At 39.9% G+C, this 19,616-nt stretch overlaps 1 protein-coding gene across 4 annotated transcripts in view; it reads right to left on the bottom strand.

Moving 5' to 3' along the window:
- Positions 1-19,616, bottom strand: part of LOC120545445 (spermatid perinuclear RNA binding protein) — an 88,140-nt gene that overhangs the window by 37,973 nt on the left and 30,551 nt on the right. For all 4 annotated transcript variants that reach the window (XR_005636698.1, XM_039779764.1, XM_039779762.1 and 1 more), the window contains exon 2: positions 18,428-18,529. The gene's annotated coding sequence lies outside the window, so the exon portion shown is untranslated. The remainder of the gene's footprint in view (positions 1-18,427; positions 18,530-19,616) is intronic.

Raw genomic sequence — 19,616 nt, 5'->3', positions numbered from 1 at the left:
TTGACAGGTTACACGTTAACTAGTCTTTTTCTGTTCTTCTGGATATACAGGACCAGAAATGAGTGTGTCACTAGATTCAAATAGAGAATACACAATTACTTTTATATATTTACATATATATAGTAAAATGATACATGCACATACTTAGTTCATAGAAAAAATGTACCACAGTGAGTCCATACCATGGCAACCATGAATCCACAGTGAGTGACCTTTCAAAAAATTATCATGTAAGTACTGTGTTTCACTGTAAAGCACTTCCAAATCACACTGTGATGAACAGTAAGGAGGAAAAAAGGGACAAAAAAAGAAACTGACAAAACTCAGAGCTGGACTTGAAATTACAATGTTTAGTGCTTGGCGAGAGCTGGACCACTGTGCTTCTTCCAATACAATTTGTGACAGTAATGGTTCCAACCTTATCTTATCCTTGCTTTTGTTCCTTTCAGTGAACAGAGGTGACAGTAAAGTAATATTGAAAATGTATGTAAAGGCTCTAAATATAGCTCTTAATGGTTTTCCATGCCTCTTATAATGACTTGATGATTTTCTTAAAAAGTAAATTAATTGTAATACAAACCTTGAACCTATATAAAGCTACTTGTGACTTCTACCTTTAGCTCGTCTCAGGGCTCCGTAAAGTAAAGTAAACATCTGGTGTTGCTATGAAAACACAGGCCAGTTTTATCAGTGCGGAGCAAGCCGAGCTGAACAGATACACAACGTTCCTATTCACAACATGAAATGTCAACAGCATCACCACTGACAGTACACAGACACATCTGGTCACTCTCAAACCAGAGCAATGACATTTATAGAGCTCTGCATGTGTTCACACACTAGTGGATGAGTTGACTTCTCAAAGGTCTTCCAGATTCAGGCGTTGCCTGTTTAAGCAGGTGTGGGAGGATGCAGCAGTGTTCATTTCATTAATGAAAACGGTGGCAACATTTTTGGCAAACACACATACCAAAAAAACAACAACCTGTGACTACTTACTGTTGAAAAAACTGAGCTAAAATGAGATTTAAAAATAACGTTCATGTGGTGTCAAAATAATCTGAAAAATGTGTTCCCAACTGGGAAAATTCTCACTGCTATAACATTGTGAGATAGGGCATGCCTTGGCGGATTTCTGCACTCTCTGAGTGCCCTTTTAATTTTCATTAATCAACTAGTTGTTTTGTCTATAAAATATCAGAAAATAACGAAAAAAATGGCCCTCAGTTTCCCAGAGCACAAGGTGACATCTTCAAATGTCTCTTGTCCTACCACAAGTCCAAAACGCAAAGATATTCCATTTACAATTAAATAAAACAGAGAATAAACAGCAAATCCTCACTTAGTAGCAGATACATTTTCTGTTGATCTGCGAATTGTTCGACAATTTTTTACCACTATGGTGCCAGAGCAGTTTGATCTGCAAAACCTATCAACTCTGAAAAATTAGATTAACCAGGCATTGCAATGATAAGTGAAACAATACAGACATTTATGGGGCAGAATCCAGGAGAAAGTACACATGCGTCTATTAAAGTCCATTACAGACACCAGACTGATCTCTGCTAGTGTACCTTGCAGAAGTATCACTGGCATTTTTCTTTTTTTACACTGATAAATAGTAAACAGTGTCTCTAATGTGTAGAGAATCTCATCACCTGTACATACATCCAGGGCTCTATCTGGATGCTGTCAGGGGACAGAAAAGATAAACACATATGATTGGTGGTCTCTCTTGGAGTAGACCTGCTGGGGGATTAAATTGTGGTGAAGCTGTAGCCGCTCAGTGAAAGCTCGCTGGGATCCAGGGAGAACAAGAGCAAGAGAGGAGAGAGATAGAGATGCAGTGAGTAGTTGAAGAAAGGACAGAGAAAAATGGAGAGAATTGGAATTGTGCATGAACAGGAGCAAGTAGGACGAAGAGAGCGGGCAAAAGAAACTATAAGCAGAATACGAAGCGGTGTAAGGGGACAGGGGGGAATCAGATGAACAACTACGGCAGAGATTAAGCTGGCCCCTCGGGCAAACAGACTCCACCAGAGGCTGCTCCTCATTTTCTCTTTGGCTGTCCCCTCTCTAAGCCACTGGCCACTGGCCTGCCACACTGGCAATTACCTCCTCAACACACCTGGCAGCAACAGTTTCTGTGTCTATGCACACAGTTACCATACAGCCAACACTCTGTGCCTGAGGGGGGTAAGCTCTCTTCCAACATGGCTTGGCCATTTAGGATTGTATGCACATGATTATAGTGCACATACACAAACACAGACCCAGATACAAACACCCTGCATAATAACAATGTGCCAGCTCCCATTCGATTCTCATTATCAGAGCAATTCAGTGATAAACAACAACACCAATTCCCTCCCTTTGTTTCTCTCTCATGGCATTTTCCTTCTCATTTTTCTTTAATTAAAATCATGTGTACACGAATGAGAAATATGCCGTACACAAAAAATATATTGGAACAAAAAAAGAATGCTTGTGTTGTCTGAATTAAAGCTTAAACGAAGCCCTGGATCTTCAAAACAACAATAGCTGGCCTACAGAACAATTTGCCCACCCTCCTCTGTCTCCCAGTGGGACTGAGGGCGACTGAGGGGACGACCATGTTTTCACATGCGTGGCTGCGTGTCGCCTGTACGAACTGTAGATGCCAGCTTGTCCGTTAATCTTCTTGTGGCTTTGTCTTCCTTGGGCTCACACTGACCAATTATTACATTTCTGTCTGCATCCACCCTCCATCTCTTTTTGTACGCCTCCTGCCAGTATCCATTCTCCATTTTTCTTCTTCTCTCTTATTCACACCATCATCGTGGGTCATTAGTGTACGATTTTGTGTTTTTCTCCAGAGAAGGAGAGGAGAAAGGAGAAAAAACTGGCAGAGGCCCGGCCTCATTAACACTGGTCATGCACACAGACACCATCACCTCAATTCATAGTTATTGAATATATTTCTTCTACAAGTTAATGCATAAGGGAAAAAACACACACACACACACACACACACACACACACACACACACACACACACACACACACACACACACACACACACACACACAATCCCGTTTTCCCAACAGAGACTAAAGGAATCAGGAAGAGCATAAGAAACGAGGGATGAGAAGTGATTGAAAGATGAAGAAGAGATAGCAGAGCTGGGGAATTTGCTGAGATTAGCAGCAATTTTTTCTCATCAGATAACCATCACATGAGATGAGCAGTGGAAGAGACAGTGTGAAGGGAGACTGGGAGGATTGACAAAAGCCAGAGAGAGTGTGCTAATTAGTGTTGGAGGAGCTTATTTTCACATTGTATTCCCTTTTAGAGTTTTGATTGAGATTGTCAGCCGTACCGATGTTGATGATGATTATAGCACAGTTGGAAGTGTTTCTTCCAGCAGCCACAGTGCCAGCAGGATACCAAAATTCAAGACACACTGTCATTATTTCACCAGCAAAAGGACCTTCGATTAATGGCTGGTTACAGGCCACAACTCTAACATTACAGCACAACCAAAATTTGCTGGCACTTTATATGAATAATAAAACACCAAATTAATATTTTTTGTGTTAGGGAACCCCAACACTAATGATCTACTACAAAAACCATCTGTAGTGTTATTTTAACTGAGAAAGCCCTGGGCCATGTCCTGGGAAAACGCTTCCTACTACAGTTTGGAATAAGATATTATCTTGCGCATTTACTTTATACAAGCTTAAATCAATCTATGTAGCTCACATGTATCTTCCACCTTGCTTGTCTTTTCTTTACCCTTTATTTATTGTGTTACTGACTGTTACTTTATTGTGGAGAAGGTTCTGACATCCACCTATATTTACACATGCATGTCCAATTAAAAAATAATGAATGGTTTACTGTCTAAAATGTCAAAAATATTAGAGAAAAAAAAAAAAAAAAAATAAAAATATAAAAAATCTTCCTCCCCCCCCTCATTTTTATAAATAAAAAAAAAATTCATTCCTCCCCCCCCCCTTTTCTCCTTTTGCCAAGCAGAAAAAAACCATAGAAAAAAAACACACGTGTAGCCTGCTCGAGGTAACCCATTTCCTGATTGATTCTACCACCACTCCAGTGGAGGTGCTAATAAGCTAGATTACTACACACACAGTAGCAGAAGAAGACCAGCTACACACAACCAAGGGGGTAAGCGAGCATCCGCAAGCATACCTCCTATGGAGACATTTTAATGCTAACAAGCCATCACCTACAGTTAGCATTCCATTGACTGCCATTCATTTTGGCATCAATTTGACAGCAAATAACCTTACATCTGAAGCGTTTAAAGACTCTATTTGTCCATTGTTTATTTAAAAAAAACATGACAATGTATAAAAGGCTCCATTACCTTGTATCTCACGTTATGGCTCCGTAGCAGCCGTTTTTGTAAAAATAGGCTAACGATTGTGTCATAACCACGAGACTTTCTATCGCATAGTAGACAAATTACCGTATAGTCAGGAGAAGCTCGCAGGCAGTTTCGACTTACATTAGCTGTTTAAGTTTAATTACTAATGTTAACTAGCATTTTAGTTAGCAATAATTAGCCTGTCCCTATGTTATCTCCTTACATATATCTACACTCTCCGTCTCTGCAAGATTCGGGATGATTCTCTTGGCACAGCTACCAGAAGACTCACAACTTTCAGACAGATTGCTGACGTCACATGTACGTCGTCAAGCTCAGTTGGAGGCTGCGCAGTAACGCTCAGCCATCACCGGAAAAGTGCTTCTAATCGCTTCTTTTGACGGTCAGTTCGTCAACACTAGTGTTGAAGTGCTGCGAGTCAGTAAACCTCCTCTAATTTAGTTACAGCCAATCAAAAGATAGCATGGCAACTGCAGATGCAGGAGACTGAACTTGAACCCCCTTCCTTTCACTGAAGTCGCTGGTGTGTAAGTATTTTGGATTTTGGATGTTGACAACGTTCGACAAAAAAGCCACATTTTGCAAGCTCTGCTATGTGCGTGTATCATATTCTTCCACTGTCAGCACGACTAACATGGCAGTTAATCTGTGCGGTATATGTTCATCTGTTCGGAAATAGTTTGTTAAGACACTTAATTGTTCAGAGAAGACTATGGACGTGGCTGTTTTATTGTTTTTGTTTGTTTTGTTGTGAACTTGAATGTCATCTCCTGTGTAGAAGACTGCAGTTACAAAAGAGAAACTAGATGGCAGGTTATAGATATAAGTTATTGTTACTTTAATAAATTAATAAATGTTTTAAAATTTGATAATGTAGTGTGGTACATTGCGAACAAAGGTCAGATATTATATTGCTTAAAAATCTAATCCTCAGACCTCTCCCCCATTGTAAAACATCATCTATTCCTGCCCTCTTGCACTGATTTGACTTTTCAGACTTGGTCTGACAAAGGGATAACTAAATTTAAGGACCTTTACAGCCAAGGAACTTTTATGTCCTTTTCCGAACTTTCAAAGAAATTTGACTTGCCTAAATCTCACCTATTTCGTTTTTTTCAGATTAGGCATTTTGTTCGAAGTCAGAACCCCAAATTCCCTAGTCGAACCCCGAAACTTCTGGTTGATTCATTATTGGCTCTTGTTCGGAACAAAAGCGGCTAATTTCTACCATTTACAGCCTTATCAATTCAACTATTGACACCCCAGTGTCCGGTCCCAAGGACTCTTGGGAGCAAGAACTTGGAATCACTGTACCTGATGATTATTGGAAACAAGTCTTACGGCTAGTTCATTCTTCTTCAATCTGTGCAAGACACAGCCTCTTACAGTGTAAGGTGGTACACAAAGTTCATTATACTAATTTGAGGCTGTCTCGGATTTACCCCAATGTATCTGACTCCTGTAATAGGTGTAAGCATTCCCCAGCTGACCATTCCCATATGTTCTGGTTCTGTCCCAGGCTTGCCACATTCTGGTCGGAAATCTTCAAAACTCTTAGCACAGCATATAACACTGTTATCTCTCCCGAGCCTCTCTTGGCTTTGTTTGGTGCCCCTTTACAGCCTTTTTCTTCCAAAGTCATGCAGACCGTTCTTGCCTTTGCCACCCTGCTGGCCAGGCGTCTCATACTCCTTAACTGGAAACCCTCAACCTCCATCTCATAGTAGATGGGTGAAAAAGATGTTCCTGTCCATTAGACTTGAAAAACTCAGATTTTCCCTCAATGGCTCCTTAAACGCATTTGAAATAACTTGGAGACCTCTCTTAAATTGTATTGAATCTTTAGCATCTCTGCCTGACAGTGACGACTGAGCCCCCCCCCTCCTTTTTTAAATTTTTTTTTTAATTTATTTATTTTTGTACATCTTTATTTCATCTATTTATTTCAGTATTTTCCTTATTTATTTATGTATCTGTTTTGTTTTATGTATATTATACTATTCACATGTCAATTTTGGATTTACCTTGAGAATTGTTCTCTCTCAGGTGGGGTGGGATTGTGGGAGGGATATAAAGATCAGGGGGGAAAAAATGAAAGTATGGAAGCCCTTTCTGTTGCATGGAACTGTTATGCTGTTGCCTGTGAATTTGCTCCCAATAAAGAAAGTTAATTAAAAAAAAATGGCATAGCAACCTGTGCTTTAAAAAAAAAAAAATTTAAAATCGAGAATCGAACCGAACCATGACCTTAGAATCGAAAATGTAATGGAATCGAGGATTTGGAGAATCGTGACACCCATACTATCTATCTGTCTATCTATCGATCTCATGCAGTGTTAAAAAAAGAATCAGGTGCTGAGGGATCCTTAATAAGGTAATGGGCTTAAGTATGTATCATGTACTTGCAGCTATGTGCGTTAGTTCCAGCTCTTGCCCTGCTGTCACATGCCATACTCTTCTTTTTCCACACCAACAACTGTTCAGAAGTCTCTATGCACTCCAATGGAGCAGACCTGCTAGAAAGCTAATCTTGTGCATGTATAAATATGGGTGATGTTTCTGGCAGTTGAGTTTTTGTGTCATTCTGAAGTTATTTTAGAGCATCGCTGTTGATTTATCTCTTGCATAATTGTTCCGAGGTATGGTATTTTTGCTCTCATGAATGCTTTTCTCACCAATGCTATTTCTGATCCATCATTTTCAAACATCATACACCTGAAAAGGGCTGTTTGTTTGTGAGTAGCCTCTGTATTTTATTTGTACCAATTTGTGTGTGGCTGGCTCCGGGGTTATTGGTGCCATAATGTTTGCATCTGGGAAAACATCTGCAAAAGTCTGTGGTAATGAGCAAACACAAATAATGAAACTCATAGGAGCAGGCGGCGCACAATGAACAAAATGGATGCAGAATCACGCTCTCATACACCTCTCTCTAACCATCTCGGTTGTGAAGAAGCATGTATTGTGTAAACAAGTGCTTGCTGACGGAGATGCCTGTTTGCCTGGCTATTTCTCTACAGGGGTGAGACAGCAGGACAGAGAAAGACAGGGACAGATTGAGAGACAAGCGATCAGAAACACAGACAGTGGTACAAGCAGAGAGAGGCATGCTGAGACAGGGAGAGGTTGCATAGAAAAGCTCCCACATGTTCAAAGGAAACGGCAAGATTCTCTACAAACTTCTGTGTATGTGTCTTTCCTTTCCATGTCCGTTTCCCACATTAACTTTACTATTCACCCCTCCTCCAAACTTACAGCATCTCATTTCCCCACCTATTTCCTTGTTTCCACTCTTTCTTTTGATCCTTTTTGTGCTGCCAACAGAGCAGTTATAATGCTTGTATATCCAGTATAGCACACTTTAACAGACTGGACTGCAAACAGGCTGTCTAAAATAGATGGAGCAAATGTTTGAATGTAATCTGGGCTGAAAAAGCAGGGTTGAGGGTCTTCTTTTAAAGCCACATAAATAACTGTGTCACTGTGTGTGCTCAATAGTTTTGCTGATAGTAAGTAGTTATGACCTTTGCCTTTTAAAACATAAAAAAGTTGCTACACATAAAAAGACTACCTTCCAGCTGCAGGATTTCTGTGACAATTGAAATGCATCAAGGCATATTATAACTATTAAATGCACCACAAATACTATAAGATAAACAAACATTGACCATCCTGATAATTTACCTGACTAACTTTCAGTGTGATACCAAGCAGTCCAGTATACAACCTTAGGTTGTCAGGGCTTTTCCTTTCCAAGATGAACTGATTGATTTCCCTACAAGAAATAAACAAGGATTTCTTTCTCAGATAAGAACTTACATTTCTTTCCAGATAAGACAGAGATCTACAGTCACATACCTTTCTAGAATTAAGGAAGTAGTTATTGTGCAGATAAGAAGACATGCAAAGAAAAAGAAAACAACAATAACAGTAACCAGGGTTTGAAACTGGCCAGAATATGGGGAGCAGGATAACAAGTCTGACGGAAAACTGCAGACAAACAGGAAGAGAAACACCTAAAAGGGAAACCTCTTGGTTACACTGTTCTCCTCCTCCTGGTTTTAGTGCCGAGGCAAAGGTTGGACACTGACCCCTCCATTTCTTGTAACGTTTGGTGTTCTATGTGGAGACCATTTATCCAGATCTGAATGAGGTCCAATGGCACTACTGTGGAGGGTGCATTCAGCATGCCCTGCAGCCAAACAGACGCTGTGTTTCACTGAGAGTTGAGAGACATGCCCAGAGAAGTGTACGGTTGCCTTTGCTAGTTCACTGTGAGGCTTTACTGGCTCACATAGCAGAGGAGGCTGTGCCTGATTGCTTGCTCCCGAATTGCGGAAATAATCAGCCAGTCATCAAAATATGAGGAATGCCTTGCCATTAGCCGTGACAGGGCCATTACCAAACACCTCATACATTTTAGAGAGGCTTGGGAAATCCTGAACCCTACAAGACCATACACTGATGCTCCTGGCCACAAATGCAAAGTGTACGCATTCATGTACCCACAGACCATTAAAGGTGATGAAAACAAACCAATCACTGTAAGCAAAGATGTAAACAACATATTTTAAAGTAGCATCAGAAAGTGCAAGGCTTTTAGAAACTGCATTAGTCCTCTCAAGTTGAGGTTGCAGGTAAGCCGGTCATCCTTTTTATGAATGAGGAGCTAGTAGGACCTAGGATCATGCCTGAGTTCACAAATACCTAGAACTGCTTTGGTGGGATCACCAATCACCACCAACCAATCCTTGAGTTATGAACCTTGCAGCAATAGCAATAAACAAACAAGCAATGCTAACTTATCAGTAAATTGAAAGGAACAAAGAGTGGTAGACTAGTGAGGGGCTCTTTTAATAGAAATGTAAAGGAAGAGTTAATATTAAGAGAAAGCAGCTAGTTGGTTAACCATCTTACAGATCTCAAGACTGAACTTAAATGTTGCAATGAAATGCTGTTTTACAGTATTAGTAGTACAGTAGTGTTTTTCCCGCTCACAAATTATTAAGTTTCATCAGCACAAAAACACGCACAACTTACAGAAAACAGCCACAATAAAATAGCACACAAGACTACTCAAAGGTAATACCGTTCATGCACTACAAGACGTGATCGGGAGTAAGTGACATGCTTTAGATATTGTCTGCATTATGTCTCATTAATGCAGGACAATGCAGCGGGCTCGACACATGCTGATAGGATATTACAACAAAGACCACCAGGGTTATGGTGTCAGGTATGTACTACATCTGCGTGATGGTAATGGTGGGAAGGTGTCTCTCTCAAAGCCAAAAAAGGCTTATGTACACACTGTATAGAATGTATATGCTTTGATGGCTGCTTTTAATTAAGAGGTGTGACAACAGGCAGAACAATTGCAACCTGAAAACACTGTCAGGAATTGGCCCATTAAAACATCACACATTTATTTAAAACTATGGCTCTCGATTCTTGTTCTTAGAACAAGGAGCCCTGCTGGTTTTCATATCAGGCGTTTAATCTGGAACTGTTTTACACATGGGAGTCAAGGTGAATGGAAATTAAATATTTCCATTCTACATGTTAACATTATAGTTAGTACACTTTACTGCATTTATCCCGTGTCGTTTTAGTTTTATGCAATGGCGGACAAGGCTTCTGTTATTGATATTTTCAGGGACACAATCCCATTTTAATGACCACATATTTTGTATATTGAACATGGAGGAATAGATCAGTCGCCCGAATAAGAGAGCATGATTCTACTCTGTATCACAGTGGACACACACTGACTCCATTAAACACACATGCACCAAAGCAATTACTTCTCCTACTGACTGCCAAGCTGATTTCCCAGCTGATCTCAACTTATGCACCCGGTCTGTTCCAATTTATCTTAGCCTCCTATTTCTCTTATGTTTTACTGCGGTTTTATTAACACCTTGTTCAGTCTTTCATATATTTGGTATTACATTTGATTCTGTCTATCACGTTCCATTTTGTTTGTCATCCTTATTTGTCATCCTTATTTGTGTCTTCTGTTATGAGATGCCAACATAAGCCATTTAGGTTTTTATTCTATTTACAGAACTTTAAAACATCCAACAATGAGATTAACAAGTTTTCCTGCATCAATGTTTTCTTTATAAAAGACCTTCATTTAAAAAGATGCTCAGTGTGATGACTAACTACTGTAGGTCAACTTCTGCTACAATAACAACGTTCAACAGTCCAATGGCAATTTCCTTTAATTACATCTTTGCTTCTTTTGAAAGCCTGCATTCAAAAGTGCATCAGTAATGTCCACTATAAGAAACCAAACACACTGTAAACTAGGGTTGGGCATCGTTTGGATTTTAATTATTCTGATTCCAATTCCGATTCTTCCTTTCAATTCCGGTTCTTATCGATTCTCGATTCCGATTCTTTGAGTGGTGGAGTTGAAATGGGTCACATGCTTATTTCACAAATAAGAAGAAAGTTTTATTTTGATTCAAAGGTGGGTTGCAGTTTGACGGGGCTTTTTCAACGTAAAATAAAGCCACACTAGAGCACCGCTTACTGTGCTCCAAGGCTGCAACACAACAAGCACCTGGCCGCTACGGAAACACAAACTTGCGCATGTTTAATTGGAAAGTGATGATCGGATTTGAAACCAAATCCTCCAAATGATTCCAAAACGATTCCAATAAAGAAACGATTCCGATGGAATCGTAATTTTTGAAACGATTCCGATTAGGAATCGATTCCGATTAGGAATCGGTTCTCGATGCCCAACCCTACTGTAAACATGATGCATAGAACGCAGCCTGAGGCAGTTAACAAATGCAGGTGCCTTGGAAACAAGCTTCAAAAAATGAGGATGAATGACCATGCTTTGGTTTATTGATTACAATTGGTATTCTAATCCATATCATCAGCAGGACGAGGTCAGGTCAAGTTTTGTTGAACCCAGTCATTGACTTCTGTGAACTCTGATGAGCTCCTCTTAGTTACCATTTTCACATTTGTCTTCTTTATATTTGTAGGCATACATAGGCTTCCCTGTGATCCTGTTATCAAATATAATTTTAAAACATAGGTAACAGAACTAAGTGTTCCCTGCTTGCCTCGAAGAAAGATGCTCTGTTACCCTGCATATGTTACACTGTGGTTGTGTCTTGACTGGGTGCAGGTGCAGGACAGGGGAAGTCAAAGCACAGAGTATTGATGAGATGACAGAAAGCAGAGGAAACGCTGATGTTGCTTCTGGAAAGGAAATAGATAACATTGACAGGGGAGTGCAACTCCCCTCAGTCAATTATTAAAATGGAGAATAGCCGTTTGTGTGCACAATTTCTGCTGACGGTGGAGAGACTATCTATCTATCTATCTATCTATCTATCTATCTATCTATCTATCTATCTTATGTGTATGCACATCATCTTAAAATTAGCTTAGCATTGGTCATCTCAGACACACCCGTCATCTATATGGGTTACCTTACTTTTAACTGAAAACTTAGCTACCATACACACACACACACACACACACACAATTGACTACTGTCCTGCGTCAGCATGGGGAATAAATAGACTATGCCAGAACTGAAGCATGCTACAACTGTGTATGTGTGTGTATGTGTGTGTGTGTGTGTGTGTGTGTGTGTGTGGTAGGCTCCTGCTGTGCTGATTTCAGCAGGAACAGATGGTCCTTCCATGGCTCTGCCGAAGCTTCACAGTCCATAGTCATAGGGAAGACTTGTGAATGTGTGTACAGTGTGTGTGTGTGCCTCTTTTTTTACCATTAATCTACCACACTACTGTACCTACTTTACTACTGTACACACACACACACACACACACACACACACACACACACACACACACACACACACACACACACACACACACACAATGATTGTTGCAGTGTAAGTGATATCCTAGTGTTCTTTGGCCTAGTTGTCTGTCCATTGACACTTAGCAGCTTAATCCTGCTTGAAAGGCTCTTCATTGCTAAGCTCATGTTTGCCAACACACAAAGCTGTCACACCCCCATCCCTTTGTGTGTGTGTGCGTGCGTTTGTCCGAGCAGGTTTGTGAATATGTAAGTGATTATACACACAATAAACGCCAGCTGTCAAATTTAAGTAAAAAAAACAGCGTGGGCTTTTGCTGCTGCATCCTACTAACTAGACGGATCTGCAAGCTCATGTTGTTGAACGTATCCAGATCCTGACCGTGCCAATCACAAGCGTTTATCTCATATGAAGCAGGTTTGATATGAGGACTAACAACTTGCGGAGCCTTTGCGCTTTACGCAAAATACGTGATGACATCGGGAACACTACAGCGAGCATAAACCTAGCTTAGTAAAGAGGAGCTCTGTTGAGGAATTTTCAAAAACAAACAAGATGGCTGCAGCTAATGTGGAAATTTGTGTTGAAGTTTACATTTGTCCGTCGCTTAGCGCTATGTCACATGTATCGTTGCTCTGATTAGTTGCAGGTCCATTTAATTAAGTCCAGAGGCATTTTGGTCTACTTCTGTTAACACCGCTTGGAAATCGGAACTTAACTGAGAGGTTTGCAGACTATCACTATTATTTAATAATACATAAATAAATATACAAAAAACAAATGAATAAATAGCAATTTAAGAGTGTTACCAACACACAGCGAATTACCATCAACTCAGTCATAGATTTTGAAGCAAGGTTACATAGGTACAAAAAAGTGAGGGCGGTAGGGAGGAACAAAAGAAGAAAAGAGGTGAGATTTAGAAAGAAAGAAAAACTTATATGTATAGAAACTTTGAAGATGGATTGTGTGTAGATTTGACCTTAAACCTTATGTTTGGTCCAGCGGTATCAATGACAAAACAACTATCTTGATATGCTGTAAATATATTAAAATGGGTTCACAGAGACATCCAAACAGGTCTCTCAAATAATTTGGAGAAAAATTGAGCATTGATTGTCAGAAGTGGTTGTTTATGTAATGTTCCCAATTCTGAAATATTAAGAGTTGTGAGCACACAAGGACAGCTAGGGTTGTCCAGATGTGGACTAATTCCCTAATGGGCCTCTACTCACTTCCACACACACACACACACACACACACACACACACACACACACACACACACACACACACACACACACACACACACACACACACACACACACACACACACACACAGTAGAGCTTGATATTCCAGAGGTATGTCCATTCATTATTTATCTCTGTCCATTTTCATTAATAAAAGCTGTAGTGTGGGTGGTGGTAGCAGATGAGCAGATTAGCGTGATGTATTACGAAAGCCAAATCACATTGAAGGATCAAGTATTTTTAAGAAATTAATTTCACAGGATGGACTCAGAATCACGTAATCTCAGTTTTGGGCATTAATAAAACAGAACAACTTCAGTGACTTGGGAGAGTGCATCCTGTCATTCTGTCTCTGCGTGTTTTTTCCCTCTCTTTAGCCGTTGCCTCGGCTGTCTGTCTCTCTGTTCCCTCTATAAACAGAGAAGAAAATCTCTTAAATCTGCTTACTTCTTCAGCTGAAATGACTGAATTCATGGGCTTTGCCAAGTATCGATTTCGGGCAGAATTCAGCAGAAAGAAGTTATTTTTCTGTATTACTATTATTTCAAATACAGCTGACTAGTAATAGAATACTTTGACTACACAAAGTAAACTTGTTTGTTTTCTTATCCTGTGTGAAAGTATTCCTAATATACATGCTACATTAGGCAGCTTCATCTGTGCATTCAGCTTTAGCTGGAGCTGATCAGTGACTCCATTCATTCCAGGTCAATTTGGGCAGTGTATTCGATATAGACGTTTCATTACACACTTCCTTCCTGTCTGTCTCTCCGACTCTGGGGAGAAGACGGAGGGACCGAGAGGGAGAAAGGAAGGAACAGTAGAAGAGAAAGCGAAAGAGAAGAGGAAGGGCGGCATTAAAGGGGGGGGGGGTGGGGGGGGGGGGGGGGGGGGGGGGGGGGGGGGGGGGGGGGGGGGGGGGGGGGGGGGTGGGGGGGGGGTGGTTTGGGGGGGGGGGGGGTTGGGGAGATATAAATCAGGATCACATGAAGGAGTGAGAGATGGTGAAAAAGGTTGAATGACAGGATGTTACTGTTTAGATAAGAATAATGGAGCCATAAGCCATAAGCCATAAGGTAGGATGTGTGAGGCTATAGAAAAAAAATGAAGGATATATAGAAAAGCCAAAAAGGTTGAAAGAAAGTGAAAACTGAGACAAAATGGACAAAAAATGTAAGAAAAATTGTTTCAACATGGTATATGGTAAGGAAGGAGGGGAAAAAAAAAAAAAAAAAAAAAAAAAAAAAAAAGCATCGGGAATGAAATAATTCATTTCAACTGTCTTTTTCACACTTAATAACAAAATGTTTTATATTAATATTAAAACAAACTTTTCCTAGCCACAGGAACAGGACTTGTCATTAATAATTCACAATTAATTATCATGGATTTACAAAATTGTATTTCCTGCACTTTTAGTGTGTCTTGCCCAAGGCCACCTCCATTAGAACCACAGATTAAGAATGACAGATTAAAGGATAATTCCAATCATTTTAAATCCACTTTCAATAAGGAAGGTCTAATTACAAGTTTAGATGATACAAATAAAACTAATCAAATAGCACAAAAGCTATTTTTTGGATGGTTGCACTTGCAACATGCAAGTCATCAATGAGGACCAGGTTAAAAAAAATGTAATTACCTATTTCAGAGGAGGCATACAAACACCTCAAAGAAACCAACATGGGCAATATACACCCTTCTGGAGCTGATGTCTAACAGCTCACTCTGTCAGTACAGCACTCTCTTCTTGAAATTATTCTGCCTCCTCACTTTATCTTCCTTCTTTTTCAATAATCTTCCTCCTTCAGCCTCTTTTGTATGTGTTAAATGTCCAAAGGTTCAACTGTAACAGTCATGGTCACTAACAAGCAAGAAAGTTAGAACAGAAAACAGAAAAAGATCCTAAACTCTTAGTGTTCTCAGCAATCAGGTTGCTTATTTTACATCAGTGCTTAATTGAACTCTGTGACAGAAGGACCAAAACAACATGTGACTCACAAACTGCATCTGTTCTCTGTGTGTGTGTGTGTGTGTGTGTGTGTGTGTGTTTGTGTGAGGGAAGCATTAGATTGCAACAGGGCATGAGACAAAGGAGGGAGAAGAGAGTGCGAAAGAGATTCAGCATCAACTTTTCCCCTTGGGATTGGTCGCCATGGCTACGGAAGCATTTTCAGCTGAACGTGGGACAAACATAAGTAAGAGTGAGAAAGACACAGAGACCGAGAGAGAGATAACATGGCGGCACAAGTGTGTTAATGTAGATAAAACAGTCTTAACAGTATAAAACAGATAGAATAGAAATGATTGCAGAGTATTGTACTGTACATATAAGTGTATCAATGTATTAACTTCAATCTGACTGTCATCTAAACATTCAGGATGCAGTTACAAAAAGCACTGCAGCTAGGTAACCCACGAGATACTGGATCTCCAACAGAAAACAAGTAAGACGGCAGGAAAAAGCAGTGACCCAATACGCCCTCCATGAACTCTAATGGAAAACAGAGACCAATGAGAACAAACAGCATCAAGAGACCATAACATCTCATCTTACAACCACACAATCAGACTCCATCTATATTTCAAAAGCTACGGAAAACTGTGACAATGGGCCGTCATGATCTGAGATTAGTGGAGGGCACCTTTAATGAGGAGGGATCATGTTTCCATGCTGGCATGCTAACTGCGGTATCACCTGGAGGCAATTTGTCCGAATTCTGTAACAAACCTTGAGAAAGAGTAATTGAACTTGTGCATCAAATCCTGTTTTCTTACATGTCTCATCGTCTGACCAAGAGAAGGTAATTTAACTGGAACCTTGAATTATTGATTGTCTTTTCAATGGACACAGGGTCATCTTTTATGTTACACAGCATGACATTGTTGGGGTCTGATTGACAAGCAGCCACAAGCATTAATAAAGAAAAATATCTATTAACCACTTAACAACTCCCTTTCACTTCCACTAATTTGAGGAAAGTTCTATGTGCCATGACTTTGCAATGTTTTACTTGTATCAGCAGCTTGTTGATGACTTACTTTATGTTACTGAAGACAGTAAGTGGGCAGAAATTCTGCTCAATACAATAAATGACTGTGAATTCTTCTCTGCAATAGGTTTGTCAATATATGCATAAAGTACAGCCAATTTTACTGGTCATGAATTATTTATGGAGACTAAAGAGAAGAGACTTGTAAAGGCTGGTTTTGCTTGACAGTGTTGCAATGGACCTTCCAAATGTGTGTGTGCATGTGGTTGTGTGTGTGACAGAGAGAGAGAGAGAGAGAGAGAGAGAGAGAGAGAGAGAGAGAGAGAGAGAGAGATGCGCTCTGCTGCGCTCACCGGCAAAGTCACTGCTTTCTCAAGGACACTGCGGCTAAGGGGCAAGAAAGAGGAAAGAAAAGATACACGGGAAGAGAAAGCAGGAAGGAGGCAGAAAGAAATAAAGACATTTAGTGATAGAAGGCCAAGTACCATAAAGAAATAAGCAGAGAAAATGGAAAACAATGACCAACGATAAGGTAGCAGATGAAAAGTGTGACAAAAAGAGAAGGAGATGGAAAGAAGTGGGACTACACTTCTATGTGAAAGTTATTAAAGTTAAAATATTTCTTTACACTATGTGGAGTAACCATAAAACATTTTTTGGCCTATTTCCTTGAATCTGTTAAACAAAATACAAACTAGGGTTACAGCTACAGATGTTATTATCAAATAATGTATACATTATTCTTTTTTTGTTTAATCAATTAAGCATTAAGTTTAAAATGTGAAATAAAATATGAAAAATGCCAATCACAATTTACCGGAGGTCAAAGTGGCATCTTCAATTTACAGTAGTTCAAACTAACGTGTGGTATTTTGACTGAAAATTATTTTCATGGTATCTTAATCTTGATATTTGATCTCAACACACACAAAAAAAAAAAACTCCTGTCAGTGCTCCTTTTATACCATCCCTCTCGCTCCCATTGCCTTTCTCTTATACATCCATGGCCCCCGGTCCTGTGCATGAGCATGACGCCGTTTGTAAGGAATAATGTTATAATATTGATTAGGTATAGTGTGTGACTCGGTCCGAACCATTTGTTTGTTTTCCTTTTAAAGCCAGGGCTGTGTATGAACACCAGCTGTTTTTGAGCGCACACACAGAGTGTGAGGAGATAATTGCTGAATTTAACAAAAAGTGTATTAGATTACAATAGCAGACTTCACCTTTAATGTCTGTATAGATTTTCTGTGGTTCTTAAATTCATCATCTAATCCTTACAGCAGCACTAATACAAACTCAATTGACACCAACAGGCCACCACAGACAACACAGAGAGTCCACTGAGCAGCAGCAGACATGGTATCGTTATGTTGTGCACACTGAGGAGTCTTTCCCGACTGGTTCAGTCTCACCAGCGATCCACTAAAACCTCTACAGCAATCAATTATTTACACATAAACACACACAGGCAGACCCAAAACACTCCCACTGAGATGATAGTGGGGAAGGTTGCTGAGTGAATTGCATAAAAGCTACTTTACATACATAAGTAGGCAGTTTACCAAAGCAGCGAGTGAACTCGGCAACCACGCAGGCCACAGCCCCGGACCAGCTGTGATCAAAAATTGTGTCTAACCTAAAGGCATCCTCATGTCCGCCTGTAATACTGAGGACCAGACCACAAGATGAATGTGGGGCTTATTCAGATAGACAGATGGGAAAGGCAGAAATACATGCATAGAGGCGTACAGAATACATTTAGGGGATCAGATAGACAAAAACAGATAGACAAAACAGAGAGACAAAAGTTTAAAGCTTTTACAAAAATTAGGGTCGTAGATAGGTGTCGTTTTCTGGCTGATTAAGCTGCTCTGTAAACAATGAGCCAACAGTCCTGCAGCAGACTGAATACAGTACACAAAGCTATACAGACGGAGAGATGAAAATGGATTCCATTATTGTTTTCACTCACCTCCCTCTGTCCTCCAATCTGTTTATCTGCCTTCTCTTTCAGCTTCTGTCAGCCAGAGTGTCTGTCTTGAGTCACAGTGTCAGAGCAGGCAGGGTTTAGTACCTGAGAAGACAAAAGTTCAAAGGTCAGTTAACATCAGCGCGACATCACTTAAGGATCATGTTCAGCTTGACACCCTGACCAGCTGACATCAAAAGGGGGAGTAAAAACAATGAGGTGCAAATACAAATATGCTTGTGCACTTAATGTAAGTCTCATGCATTTCATGCACACTCACACAAACACACAAGCATATGCACTTACACACTCCACTGCAATCTAACAATCTAAGGCAGGAGAGAGGGAAATAGAGAGCTAAACAGACACTGAAAGATGAGAGGTTGAAAGACTAACAACTCCATTAGGGAAGTGCATATTTAATCTCTGTGCGATAAGAGTCATTATTTTGCATTACAGTATGACTGATTCACTTGTGCACATAGCAGACCCTCATTAGTATATTACTTCTGACACTCCTTCCTGAAAACATCAACTGTAAGGGCAGTGGAGAGCTGGTGAGGGCAGAGGTGACAGGGCTAGGAAAAAATATATAATATTGGAAAGGAAGCATGAATAAAAGAGAAGAGTAAAAGAAGAAATCATAAGAAGGAACAGAAACACAGAAGTGTACAAACACCCACTGACTAGAACATTGAGACCCTGCCCCTGAAGAAGAAGTTGGCCCTCCCTTTCCAATTTGCATATGTGCCACTCTATAAATACATGCATGCAGCATCAATTCCATTTACACATTTGCTTTCCAAGGAAACAGATTACAGAGAACGAGCCTGAAACATATAGCACTGTATCAAAGATTTCCAGTTTATTCCTCTAGGACTTTGAGAAAAGCGCTCTCTCTCCCAACTTTCCAGAGCTTGTATAGGGCATTGTTCTTTATATGCCCAGCATGGCATTGGGAACATTTTTTTTTTTACTTTAATTCATTGTGATGGAAAATTAATTTACCAACAGACAAATAGTTTAAATAAATTAAAGTGGTTTAAGCTACTTCTATTCTCAATTAAAACCTCCTACCATTGTTTTAACTACCATTGTCATTTGATACGTTACTGTGAAACAAAGCTACAGTGACACTTAACAACTTAAGAGCTACTGGCTGCTCTGTAAAGCACTGTTATATCTTCTTTGA

The sequence above is a fragment of the Perca fluviatilis genome, chromosome 17 (assembly GCF_010015445.1).
Source record: "Perca fluviatilis chromosome 17, GENO_Pfluv_1.0, whole genome shotgun sequence".
In the NCBI taxonomy this organism is placed as follows: domain Eukaryota; kingdom Metazoa; phylum Chordata; class Actinopteri; order Perciformes; family Percidae; genus Perca; species Perca fluviatilis.
Note: the sequence above shows the minus strand (reverse complement) of the source record. Positions and strands in the feature narration are given on the sequence as shown.